The sequence below is a fragment of the Tenrec ecaudatus genome, chromosome 10 (assembly GCF_050624435.1).
Source record: "Tenrec ecaudatus isolate mTenEca1 chromosome 10, mTenEca1.hap1, whole genome shotgun sequence".
In the NCBI taxonomy this organism is placed as follows: Eukaryota; Metazoa; Chordata; class Mammalia; order Afrosoricida; family Tenrecidae; genus Tenrec; species Tenrec ecaudatus.
Window position 1 is genome coordinate 139,592,310 of NC_134539.1, and position 12,335 is coordinate 139,604,644.

Consider the following 12,335-nt stretch of genomic DNA (forward strand, 5'->3'; position numbering starts at 1 on the left):
ATCAGTTCCCCTTTCTACCCTACATTTTCACCACCCTCCAGGCATAGCCCCTCTCACCACAGGACCTGGAGGAGTCATCTGTCCTGATTCCCTGTGTTTCCAGTTGCTATCTGTACCAATGTAGATCTTCTGGTCTAGCCAGATTTGTAAGGTAGAATTGGGATCATGATAGTGGGGGGAGGGGGAGTATTTAAGAACTAGAGGAAAGTTATATGTTCATCTCCTCCCCACAACCCTTCAGTAAGGGGTGCCCAGTTGGCTACCATTGGGATTTGAGTCTCCACTCTGCACTTACCCACCTTTTCAATGATATAATTTTTTGTTCCTTGATGCTTGATACCTGACCCCTTCGACAGCTCATGGTCACACACGCTGGTGTTTGTTCCATGTGGGCTTTGTTGCTTCTGAGCTAGATGGTCACTTGTTTGAGGCTTTAACTCTTTAAGGAAGTAGAAAGCCTCATCTTCTGCAAAGTAGCTGGTTGCTTTGAACTGCTGGCCTTGTAGTTAGCAACCCAACAAGTAACCCATTACACCATCAGGACCACTTTCCACAAAGATTACAGTTTTGGCAACCATAATGAGACAGTTCTACTTTGTCCTATAGGATGCAATGAGCTGGCATTGACTGGGCAGCAATTTGAGGTGGTTTTTTTTTTTGGGGGGGGGGAGTGGTTTTGGTAGTTAGAAAGAGTAAGGTAGTTCTGCCCAAAGTAAACTCCAATACGAGGGGGTACCCAAAAATATCAGGGGGGAAAAAGACTATACTGGGAGGAGCTTTTGTAGGAAGCATTTTTCCCCACTAGGTGAGCATCAAGCAACCTGCTCTGAGTTAGTGTACTTGGGAAGACTTTCTCTGGTCACAGCGAACTTTTTCGTAAAAGAAGTTTTGTTCGAACCTCGTTTTTTGTGATGTCCAATTTAAGAGAACAATGTCCGGCTGTGAAATTTTATTTCCCACTCAGGAAAAATGTTGCAGAGACTGTTGTGAAGTTGAACACAGATTACACAGACAGCACTACGGGAAAAACTCCACTGTATTAGTGGCTCCCTTGTTTCAAAAAAGGTGAAACGATGACAAATATTCTGGACATCTTCAACTTCCTGAACAGATGAAAATGTTGACAAAAGTCATGTACTTGTGCTCAAAGACTAATGACAGACCATTGAAAAGATGGGGAAGTTATCTGAACTATCTTGGAGCTCAGTTCAGGGAAGATTTGTGAATGAGAAGGGTAGGTGAGAAATTGTGCCTTGGGTTCTGACTGACCAAGAAAAAGAGCTTCGCCTGGAAACATGCCATGCCTTGAAAGAACAGCTCTGAATCGACACAGACGGTTTCCCCAAGGTGACAGGCACAGTGCTGTTCTTACTAACAAAACAAACACCAATCAAGCCAGTGGAAGATGCTCTTATCACCTCAACCCCCCAAAAGCTCTTCAAAAGTAAAATCAAAGATCAAGATGATGCTCTTTTTTCTTTTTGATGTGAAGGAGATAGTGTATTTGGAGTTTGTTCCACCAGGTCAGCCTGTTAATCAAGCTTTTTATTTAGGAGTTATAAAAAGACTGTGTAACAGTATGCCACAAAAAGGGTCTCATTTGTGGCAGACAGGACTGGTTTCGTTACCACGACAAAGCACCTGCTCACTCACGCAGTCATCTCAATGTGCCAGCTTTTGGCAAAAAGCAGCATGCCTCTCTTGCCCCATGTACCTCATTCACTGACCTTGCTCTTCTTGTTTCTGCAAATGAAGAGGGGCACAAAAGGACAGTGATGGGACAATGTAGAAGAGGTGAAGAAAAAAACAAGGGAGGTGCTGTCAGCCATCCAAAGAGATGAGTTTGAAAAATGCTTCTAAAGAATGGAATTGCAGATTTGACAAATGTATTAAATGTAACGGAGAGTACTTTGAAGGTAATAAGGTTTTGTAAAAAAACAAACAAACAAAAACTCTTAAATACATAGCTGGGGGAGGGAGAATTCTGGTGTTTGGGAGGGTAAGCCCCACCTTGTGTATCATACAGTCCACCCACCATAACCACAGGTTCCACGTTAGCAGATTCAACCAACCACAGACAAAAAATTCCTACAATCTCCAAAAATGCAGAACTCGAATAGTGAGCAGAAAATGGACTCCGGTGGAATAACGTGAACACTGGACACCCATCTCAGGTCCTCAGTCTCCCCCCAGAGCGCAGTCTCAGAGCATGGTTCTCTTGCAAACGGCTCCCTTGGCCATTTGTGTTGCATGCCTTCTTTATTTCTATGGTGCCTAAAAAGCAATTCAATGCTCAAAGCAATCCTCCAAGGCTAAGAGGAAGCATAAGGGCTGCTATTTACATAGCACTCAGTATTATAAATAACCTAGAGATGATTTAAAGTATATAAAGTGATGTAGTCTTTGCATACAATCCACACAAGTCCTCCTGTAGGAAATGAGCATCGGTGGGTTCTGGAGCCAATCCTTTTCCAACAGGAAAAAGCAGGATGTGGACAGTGTATACAGTATGCTACCATTTATGGGGAGCAAGGAGGGAGGAATACATTGTACAATACCTAGTATTATTCTGAAAGGTTTCATAAAACATTAGAAAACGGTAATCGTCTGAGGGTTAAAAAAAGGAAAAAGGACAACAGGTGGGGGAGGTCAGAAAGAAATTAAAAAGGAGACTCATTTTTCAAAGTATATCTTTTATACCTTTCGGATTTTGTACCATAAAATACAATTACATACTTTAAAAATATGCTTCTTCAGAAGATTAAGGAAGTGAAGCACTCAAGTGCAAAATTGGCAACTTCAGCCTTAATCCATAAATGTATTAACACATCCAAATTTCTTGGAATATTAACTTTATTGACCCTTACTTAGCTTAACATAGAGGAAGAAATACCAGAAAGAGTATTTCAAAGAAAAACAGACTAATCTTCAGTTTCTTTATTCCATCTAATAGCCTCTCAACATCTTCCTCAGAGGCGAGGTACACAGTCATGTATACCCTGCTATCTGTGCTCACTGCAGTCTACAAAAATACTGAAGCCAAACTGAAACAGGCCACGGTCAATCACTATGGACAATATTGGTACACAAGTCAGTAATGCAAAAAATACACGTTTCTATTTTTAAAATGCTCAAAAAAAGAGCAAGCTCTAGAAGAAAGTGCTACTATTGCCGACTACAAAAAAAGATACGAGTAAGGCAGAAGGACTGTAGGACACAGCAATCCCAATGCAAGGTGCATATCCAGGAGAGGAAAAGGCGGAAACACGAAACAGAAACCCGTTCCTCAGTGTTCACAGCACTTTCCACAATAGCCAAAAGGTGGGAAAACCAAAATATTCATCAACAGGTGAATGGGGAAATGGTGGCATACACACACAATAGAGTAGTGCTCATCATTAAAGAGAAATGAGTCTCCATACACACAACATGGTGTCTGTGCTGAGCAAACCAAGTCTGCTGAAAAAGTAAATACTACATACTTCATCTATACAAATCAGCAAGTACATGTTCCAGCTGTTACGGTGTGCAGACTCACAGCAACCCATGACGACAGCAGAGCAGCCTGGCAGGGCTTCCAGGAGCCTCTGTTTTCAGGGAGCAGCTGAGCAAATAGCTATTGCAATACCTGCGCTCCTTAAGCACAGTACAGAAACAGAGATGAACCAAAATCACACCTATTGCCATCAAATTGATTCCGGCTCATAGTGACTCACAGGACTCCGCCCGAGACATAAACGTTTATGGGAAGAGATGGCCTCACTTTCTTCCTCTGGAGCAGCTCAAAACACCAAGCTTCCTGCCTCACAGCAGCTCCACAGGGCAGAAGACTACTGTCCCTGCGGGCTTCCAAGGCCGAGTCTGCACACAAGCATGGAGCTGTATGACGGGTCCACGCTACGGACGTTGTTAGCAACACAGCCCACAGCCCGCTGCACGAGCAGGGCTCCTTCGTGGGACAGATGGGTTTAAAATTGCCAACTTTTAGTTAGAAATTAGGATTTTTACCCACACACGTACATATAAACTATTATTCATGGTTACTAAAGGTGGGAGAGAGGGGGAAAAGGGAGATTTTGCTCAGGGGGTATTAAGTTTGAGTTAATAATGGTGGAATGATTTGGAAAAGGCCAGTGAGAATGGGCATAGAATGTAATCAGTGACACTGAATTACACATGTATAAATTAAGATTATGAAATGGTTTACGTTACATATATTTTTACCACACACACAAATAGCACATAACCAAATAGATGTTGCACGAAAGACCATTGCTACTCAATTTAAGGACTATACCCTACATTTTAAGCAGGGAGCTAGGCATTAAACAAACACACTAAAATTGTGGCAAGTATTATAAAAGCACAGCATGGTGTGTTGTTGTTGTTGTTGGGGGTCATCAAGGCAATTCTGAACTACAGGACCCTATGCATACCAGAACGAACCACCACTCAGTCCTGTGCCAGCCTCACAGCTGCTCCTGAGTTTGAGTGCGCCACTGTGTTGATCCATTTTGTTGAGGGCCTTCCTCGTTTTCACTGTCCCTCTAGCAAGCATTATGTTGCTCTCCACAGACTGGTCTCCCCTGACAACATGCCCCAAGTATGTACGATGAAGACGTCTTGCCATCTTTGCCTCTAAGCAGCACTCTGGCTGTACTTCTTCCAAGAGAGATCCGCTTGTCCTTTTGGCAGTCCATGGTACTTTCAATAGTTTGTGGCAAAAAGACTGACTGAAATGGCAATGAAAATTTCCCACCAACTTTTTGAAATCCCCTCATATGTATTTTAAGTATATTATAGGGGTTTCTAATCTACCGGAGAAAGACTGGGCTTTTTACAACTGTAAAGAGTTAGCCTCACAAACTCACAGGGGCAGTTCTACCCTCACATATAGAAGGGCCTGTGGGTGAGTCAGCACTGGATGGCAGCAAGTTGAGGTTTCAAAGGAATCAAAGTAGCTTTGGTGGTATAGTGATGTAGGCAGCCAACCGTAAGGTCAGCTGTTTGCAACCACGAGAGGCTCCATGGAAGAAAGATGAGGCTTTCTATTCCAGCCAAGGACAGTTTTGGAAACCCACAGGGTCTTGATGAGTCAGAATTCACTTGAGGGCAGTGAATTTGGAAGCCAATTAGGAGGCCCAGAGAAGGCTTTCTCTACAGGTGATGTTAAAGGGGATTCTGAAGAAAACTCCCAGGTAGAAAGATCAGCTAAAGCATGTGCAAAGACCCTTGGGGGCAGGGGCAGGGGTGTGGGATCCGTGGGTCCGTACTGACTAGAGTACTGAGGAAAGGAAAAATAATGAGGGAAAAAGACCAGGTTGTGCCTGGTTAAATAAAGGTTTTAAAGGGAAAGCAGAAGTCTTAAAGGGAATGCAAGGTTTTAAAGGGAATGCAGAAGTGTTCGAACAAGTGACAGTAAACGTGTGCTTTATAAAAACAAATCTAGCTGCTTGAGAGTGGTGGGGGTCAACAGTGAATGGCGGCGTACTCCTTAGGGATATTATACCTAAAAAGCAAAAATATAAAGAAACGGAAAGAAGTTCAAGGTGTGAATGCCTCTTCTAAGGCAGTCTACAATGGGGTTTGGTTGAGGAGTGGTAAAGAATACATACACAGAGCATTTCAAACGTATTGGCAAAATTTTCTTTCTTAAACATCAAGGCGGCGCACAAGTACTCATGGTAGCATTCTTTATTACTTTTTTAATTTTCATAATACACTTTTTAAAAAGATAATGAAAAATGGCATTTAGAAATTGCTATACATCTACTCATTCATCTATCTTATCTGACATTTTGCATTTACGACAATAAAAAATTCGAATTTGCACACTAGACTACACACATTGAGCTGCTAGCCATGGTCAGCAGTTTAAACCCACCAGTCATTCCTTGGGAGCAAGATGAGGCTTCCTGCTCCCAAAGATTTAAGGTCTCAAAAACCCAAAGGGGTTCTTTTTGAGCTCTACTATTGTAGAGGGTGATCATGAGTCAGAATCAACTCAATGGCAGTGAGTTTTGAGTCTGTGCATTAATGACGGACACCTGGAAGGCAGTAAGGAACTCCCAGGTAGGTATAAGACTGAAATAACACTGGCTGTGATGGTTAAGGTCATGCACTGGACCGTGATTTTCAGCGGTTAAGTAATAGTGTAATACGACAATTATGTAATGGTGGCCCATCTTCCACTGTGAGATCTGGTGTGGTCACCCTCCATTTTTTCACAACCCAGATTTTCGCTTAGCAGCCGATCACTGGAACCTACCTAAGCAAAGTGCAGGTTTACTGGTCTCCGAACGAGGTGGCCTAAATTAGAAAAGGGAAACTGGGAGTAGGGGGTGTAATCTCAAGAATCTAGCCCCATTAAGAAGTTGACAGAATCACTTATTAAAAGGGAACAATACAGGTTTGGTTGTATTGCCTCTTGGACAGAGCTAAAAACGTCCGCGGCCTCCAATGAAAGATGGCCACGAAGCTGAGAATGTGAAATGAGAAGACAACCACGATTTGAAAAAGACAATCAATTCAATGTGGTTGCTCCCACCTGAAGATTAAAACGCGGTAATTCACCTAGAGCACCTGTTGCTGATTACCATCAAGTCAATTTTTGATTCCTGGCAACCCCTGTGTATGGAGTAGAACCTACACTTCAGCAGTTCAAAACCTACCAATCACTCCAAGATGGAAAAATGAGGCTGTGGCTGTGAAGGTTTAGTGTCAAACACACTATCTACAGTCTTGCGATGAGTCGGAATTGACCCCATGGTCTGCCTGAACCTTTCTGGAACTGCGCTCCAGAGCTGTCCTCCCAGGAACCACCGGCCTTTGGCTAGTCTTTGAGGCGTAATCCTCGGCGGCACTCCCAGGACAGTCTGACAGGCTGTAAAGGCTTGGGTACATGTTGGCTATTAAGTTATCATATTTAACCCACACATGCTCTCGTAGTCTTTAAAAACAAAAATCAAAAACTGTTCTCAGGAAAGAATCTAACATTACTCATTGTTTAGGCATAGAGAATGTTTCAACAGAATGTTTTTTTTTTTTTTTTTTTTACTTTTAAATCATTTTATTGCAGAATGTTTCTTTCACAGTTGGTATATCAAATTAATCCTATGGGAGGGGAAAGAAAAATGTACTGATACCAAGGGTTCAAATAGAAAGTAAATGTTCAGAAAACGATGAAGGCAAGATATATATATATATGGCTTGATACAATTGATGTATGGAATAGTATAAAAACTCTAGGAGACCTCAATAAAATGATGGGGGGGAAAAGATTACTATGGAATAAATAAGATTACTTTAAAAATCTTATCCTTTCTCAAATTCTTAATTTAGGGACTTTAAGTATAGTTACCAGTCGAGACATTTTGAGGTGCAAAAGATTCTTACTAATCAATGAAGTCAATTAGCACTCCATCTACACAAGGCCAAGGCCCCACATAATGGTGGGAAAACTAAATTCCAACTGAAAAGAACAAGGCTTCTCTGGCCCTACCTGTACTTGTAAATGCCTGTCCTTTTTTCTTTACTGTAAATATATACACATGTCTGCCAGCTTAACATTTTTCACGTGTACAACTCTGTGACATAAACCGTCTTACCTATGCTGTGTAATAAATTAGTCCATATTTCATCTCTAATAATATCCCTTAATGTCTCCGTCTTTTTACTTATGTAACATAACCAGTTTTCCTGATCAATATATTTAAGTACATAAATACATTATCCTGGAGTGGAGGAGATCTCAGAAGAGCTAGAGAGAAAGGAGAGAGAATGAGAACCCAAGAGAAGGGGTGTTTTGAAAAAACACTTGAATCCCAATAAATAGCAATTCTAGATGGACGAGTTTTAAGAATCCAAGGTCCAAGAATGAGTGAAAGGGGATTAACTAAGAATTGACCATCTATACTTTACTCTGAAAGTTCCAAAATGCAACTTTATAATTCATTTAAAAAGAATAAATCCTCCAGAGACAAATAAAAATAATGTTTATAGCTACTTGCGTTTAATACACTTTGGAGATTAAGGATAAGAATCGGTATCTGAGTTTATACTTTTGGGGGGAAGGGGACTATTTCTATAGAAAAGACGGAAAAAGCAAAAACAAAATTTCTTTTGAAATTCTACACATTTCTTTTTTGTTTGCAGATTTCCAGAGTGCTAAAATTTTTTAGCACTTTGAAAGAAAAAAAATACAGTATCAATCCTATTATCTTTACTAGTGGCTTGACATGTAAGAAGTAGGTGATGAAAAAGTTAACTGAATGGATGAATACTATCAACTGCCTTTGAGTTGATTCCGCCTTTGAGATGCTGAGGTCTTCAAGATTTTAAAACGAATGTAAAATGTAAAATAAAAAAAGGAAGCAGACAGCTTCATCTCTCTCGCAGTTAGCCATCTAAAGTTCATTCGGCAGCACCACAGTGGGTACAAGAACACTTTTGTACCCACTGTGTTAGTGCTACCACAACATGGCAACAAAGAACCATCTATAAGGCTCCACTCACTCATTCTACAGACAGTCCACTGCTTACGCCATAAGCAAGTAAGTTGTGTCTTGGCAAAAAGCCTCCAAGCAAGACATACCCCAGATCCAGATCACAAACCTCTATCATCAAGGACGGCTGTCAGCCACTGCAGTCTCTGCAAACTCAATTACTCCTTTCCTTGCCAGTATTGATTGCCCATTCATTTTTGAGATTTAACTGAGTAAGGTAATAATACATTTGAACAGGTCAATACTTTTGCAGATAGTAAATGATTAACTTTTATCAATTGAGGCATTTTGAAAAATAATGTTGGCACTTGGCTGATATCAACAGTTCAGAACCCTTTTTAGGTCTAATTTTCAGATTAACATTAGCCAAATCTATCTTCTTATATACCTAGCTTCAAAGAATGGTCTAAAAAAGCAAGACGCTCCCCTACCCCTTCTCAATTTTATCAGTTGGTACTTCTGACAAGAGTCAGGTGTTTTTATAGCAAGAAAAAGCATGCTTCAGAGCCGGTCCTTACACTCCCAGTACAACGTCGCACCATTACAATCATCGCCGCGCACACATGCCTCGTTCATTTGAAATGCGAACACACTTCAAAAAAGAACAAGTCTTCAGAACGGCTCAAAAGTTTCTTGGACTTAAACCTTTGCATTAAGTATATATTGTATCTTAGGACCTGAATTGCTAAGTCAACCTGCTGCTAATTGGGGAGGAAAGAGAGATAATCAGAAACCGAGCCTTGAGTCCCTTTCCTTTGGGTGATTTAAATAATTAATTATTGCGACAGACAGTATTTAAATATGTGCTGTAGGCAAGTTAACTTCATAAATCCTTTGGCTCAAAGGCAAAACCACAACTCTAGCTCTATGAACTCAAGAGAGAAAATTACTGGGTTCTTTACAGGGCGGCTGTGAGTCGGCATCAACTTGATTGCATGGAGTTATTCCTTGTAAGAGAATTGTGGTGGCCACCTAGCACAAGCAGCCGGCCAATTCTAAAGCAAAACAGCTGAGAAAAAAAAAGTTAAAAACTGTTGACCTTTGGGAAGGCTGTTTGAAATGTTTTGGGAACGTGCCCGTTTAAGACATGTAGTAAATAATATCAAAGCACTACATCTAAGGATAAAACTTTGAAGGAAATTTTCCATGGCACTGTTATGCGCTTTCTTTAAAATGCACTTTGCCTTCACAACCTCACAAAGAATGGTCTGGAACAAACTAAGGCAGAGATTTGACTGCCAGGTTTCTTTTAAGCCTTTAACCCAGAAGAGTTCACGTTCCGTTCTGCCCAGCACTTAGAATTCTGCCAAAGCAACTGCAAAATGCAAGCTCTCCACTAGATTCCAAAAATAATCAGCAAAATTAACCATAATTGACAATACTTTGGAATGACCTTATTTATTTTTGTGCATTTATTCTGAAGACATAAAACCCTCTTTGGGAGGAAAATATTTGATGCCTAAATTATTTTATCCATGCTTTTTATTAATGCTTTTTCCTCTCTGTAGATGTGCTCAGAATATGCTGTTCTCTGCTCAAGTCCCTCTTACTTGGTTTGATTTCTACCGTCGTCAGACATGCTCACTTCCAGGTCTACACAGCCCAAGGGCACACGGATTTCAACCTTCGGAAGCATCCGCGACAGTAATTATCCAAAACAACCGACTGTCGATTCCATTTTCTCGTTATTTCACAAAGAACCGTCTGGATCCTACCCAAATCGGGATGCTCAGACGCTCTTCCAACGGAGCAAAAGTTCCTTCCACTGATAAAACCCAGCTCGCTCTTCTCATCAAGTCGAGGCAACCCCAATCTCAGAAACATTCGCAAAAACCCAATCCTACACCACAGCTGCACGTTAATCAGAGCTCCCCATCCTCCGCGGACCACACAACTGCTCCCAATCGAGCGCCTCCCGACATTGGAAGATGGAGACTCACGGGGGAAAGAGAAAGTTTCCGCGGGCAGGAAGGCGGGGAGCCCGCGGAGCTGGGGGCAAGCCCGTCAGCAGGCGCTGCCCCCCGGAGCTAACCTTCCCTGCAGTGTGGCCGAGCAGCGTGCTAGCAGTAAGCCTTCGGCTTTGTGTGCTAAACACGAATCTCCCGGGTGCCGAGAGCCACTCGGGAAACCAGGTGGGAAGTCCGGCGGCGGGGAGTTGAGGGCGAGCGCGGATGAAGGGGGCCAAGGATGCCCGCACAACTCGAGAGGGTGACTGCGGCGGGTATCTCCACAAAGAATTCCCCTCCCTTTCCCAGCGGCGCCCGCCCGGCCCCGCTCACGCTCCGGAACCCCCCGGCCCGCGAGTGGCGCTCCCCAACACCCGCGGAAGGCGAGGCCCGGCGGCGAGGAGGGCGAAGCGGGGGCACTCGGCGAGACAAAGAGCAGACGGCCGGGCGGCGGCGGCGGCGCCCTAACCGCCCCGAGGCCGCCCGACGAGGCCCGGCACCGCCGCGCCGCCCGGCCGTTCCCCTCCCGCCTTGGAAACCGCGCGCCCGGGACAAAGGGGGCGGGGGGCCCGGCGGGAAGCCCCTCGGCGGCGCCCCCGGCCCCCACCCCTCGCCGGCGCCCGGCCGCGCTCCCCGGGGCCCCGCCCGGAGCCCCCACAAGTTCTCCCGCCGCGCGGCCCCGCCCGGCCCGCTCCCCCCGCCGGCCCCGTGGCCGCCCCTCACCGGGCGGCGGGTTCTCCCGGAGTCGCCGCCTCCGCCGGGCCCCGGCCCGTCCCGCCAGCGGCCGCCTCATGGGTCTCGCGTCGCCATCGCCGCCGCCGCCGCCCTCGCCGCGCCTTCACCTGGGCCGCCCCCGCCTCAGACTCCAGGCGAGGCGGACGCCGCGCCGCTCCCGCTCCCGCTCCCGCCGCCGGGACCCGCGGGGAGGCGCCTGCGCACTGCGCACCGCGGTGGGGGCAGGGGCGTCCCGCCGCGGCCTGGGAGCGGGGGGCGCGCGCGGCACGCGGCGCTCGGGTGGGAGGGGGGCTCCTCGGCGCGCGCGGCCCCCGGCGCGAGCGCCCAACTTTCCGCGGCCGCGCGCGCGCGCGCTCCCCGGGGGTCCCCGCCGCGGACGCCGGACCCGCCCGTGGGGAGCCTGGACCCGGCGCGGGGTGCAGCGCGGCGGCGCCCCGACGGCCCTGCCGGCCACGTTCCCGGGGGCACAGCGGGCGCCCGAGACGCGGGGCGCGGGGGGCACGCCTACCTGGGGGCTCCGGCTGCGCCGCGCGAGCCCCGCACACCCCTCTGGTCGCCCGGCGGAGGCTGTGGTCCAGTGCAGCCCAGGATGCTGCCGCCCTGGCGCAGGCTCTGCCTTATGGATGGTTCTCTGGCGTCCTCCCGGCCCTCCGCTCCTTGGATGCGTAGCTTTAGACTCTAAATACTTTTAAGGTCACATTTCCCAGATTAGAAAGACCCAATAGGCAATTTCCTCTTAACCCTATACACCCCAGCGGGATCCTATTCAATGGGTTTGGTTTGGTTTCAATCCTCTTATCTATGCAGAAGAATTCGCAGCCTTCAACTGCCTGGTTGTTTCAAGGTAAGGGTGATGCCCAGTGGCCCCGTGTGCGCACCTTTGTTGACTTCTAGCCCCTTGTTTTGTCCCAGTGGTTGCCTGGAGGTCTAAGTACAGGTTCTGGGTCAGCACAATTAGATGGCCCGGGATTCCACGTCTTCTCAATATTATCCACAACGTGTTAGGACCCACAGTCAAATTCTTTTACATAGTCAATAAAAACAGGTCAACGTCTCTGGTGTTCTCTACTTTGGATCAAGATTCATCGACATCAGCATCCCACGTCCTTTTCTGAGTCTGGCTTCAATGTCCAGCCGCTGTCTGGCATAG

At 45.7% G+C, this 12,335-nt stretch overlaps 1 protein-coding gene across 2 annotated transcripts in view; it reads right to left on the bottom strand.

The window, feature by feature from the left end:
* Positions 1 to 11,851, bottom strand: part of GJC1 (gap junction protein gamma 1) — a 37,552-nt gene extending 25,701 nt beyond the window's left edge. The window contains exon 1 of one of the 2 annotated variants that reach the window (XM_075561966.1): positions 11,694 to 11,851. The gene's annotated coding sequence lies outside the window, so the exon portion shown is untranslated. Of the gene's footprint in view, positions 1 to 11,173; positions 11,366 to 11,693 lie in introns of those variants that run through there. The other variant, XM_075561965.1, reaches the window with a different exon arrangement.
* Between the last annotated feature and the right edge of the window lie 484 nt (positions 11,852 to 12,335).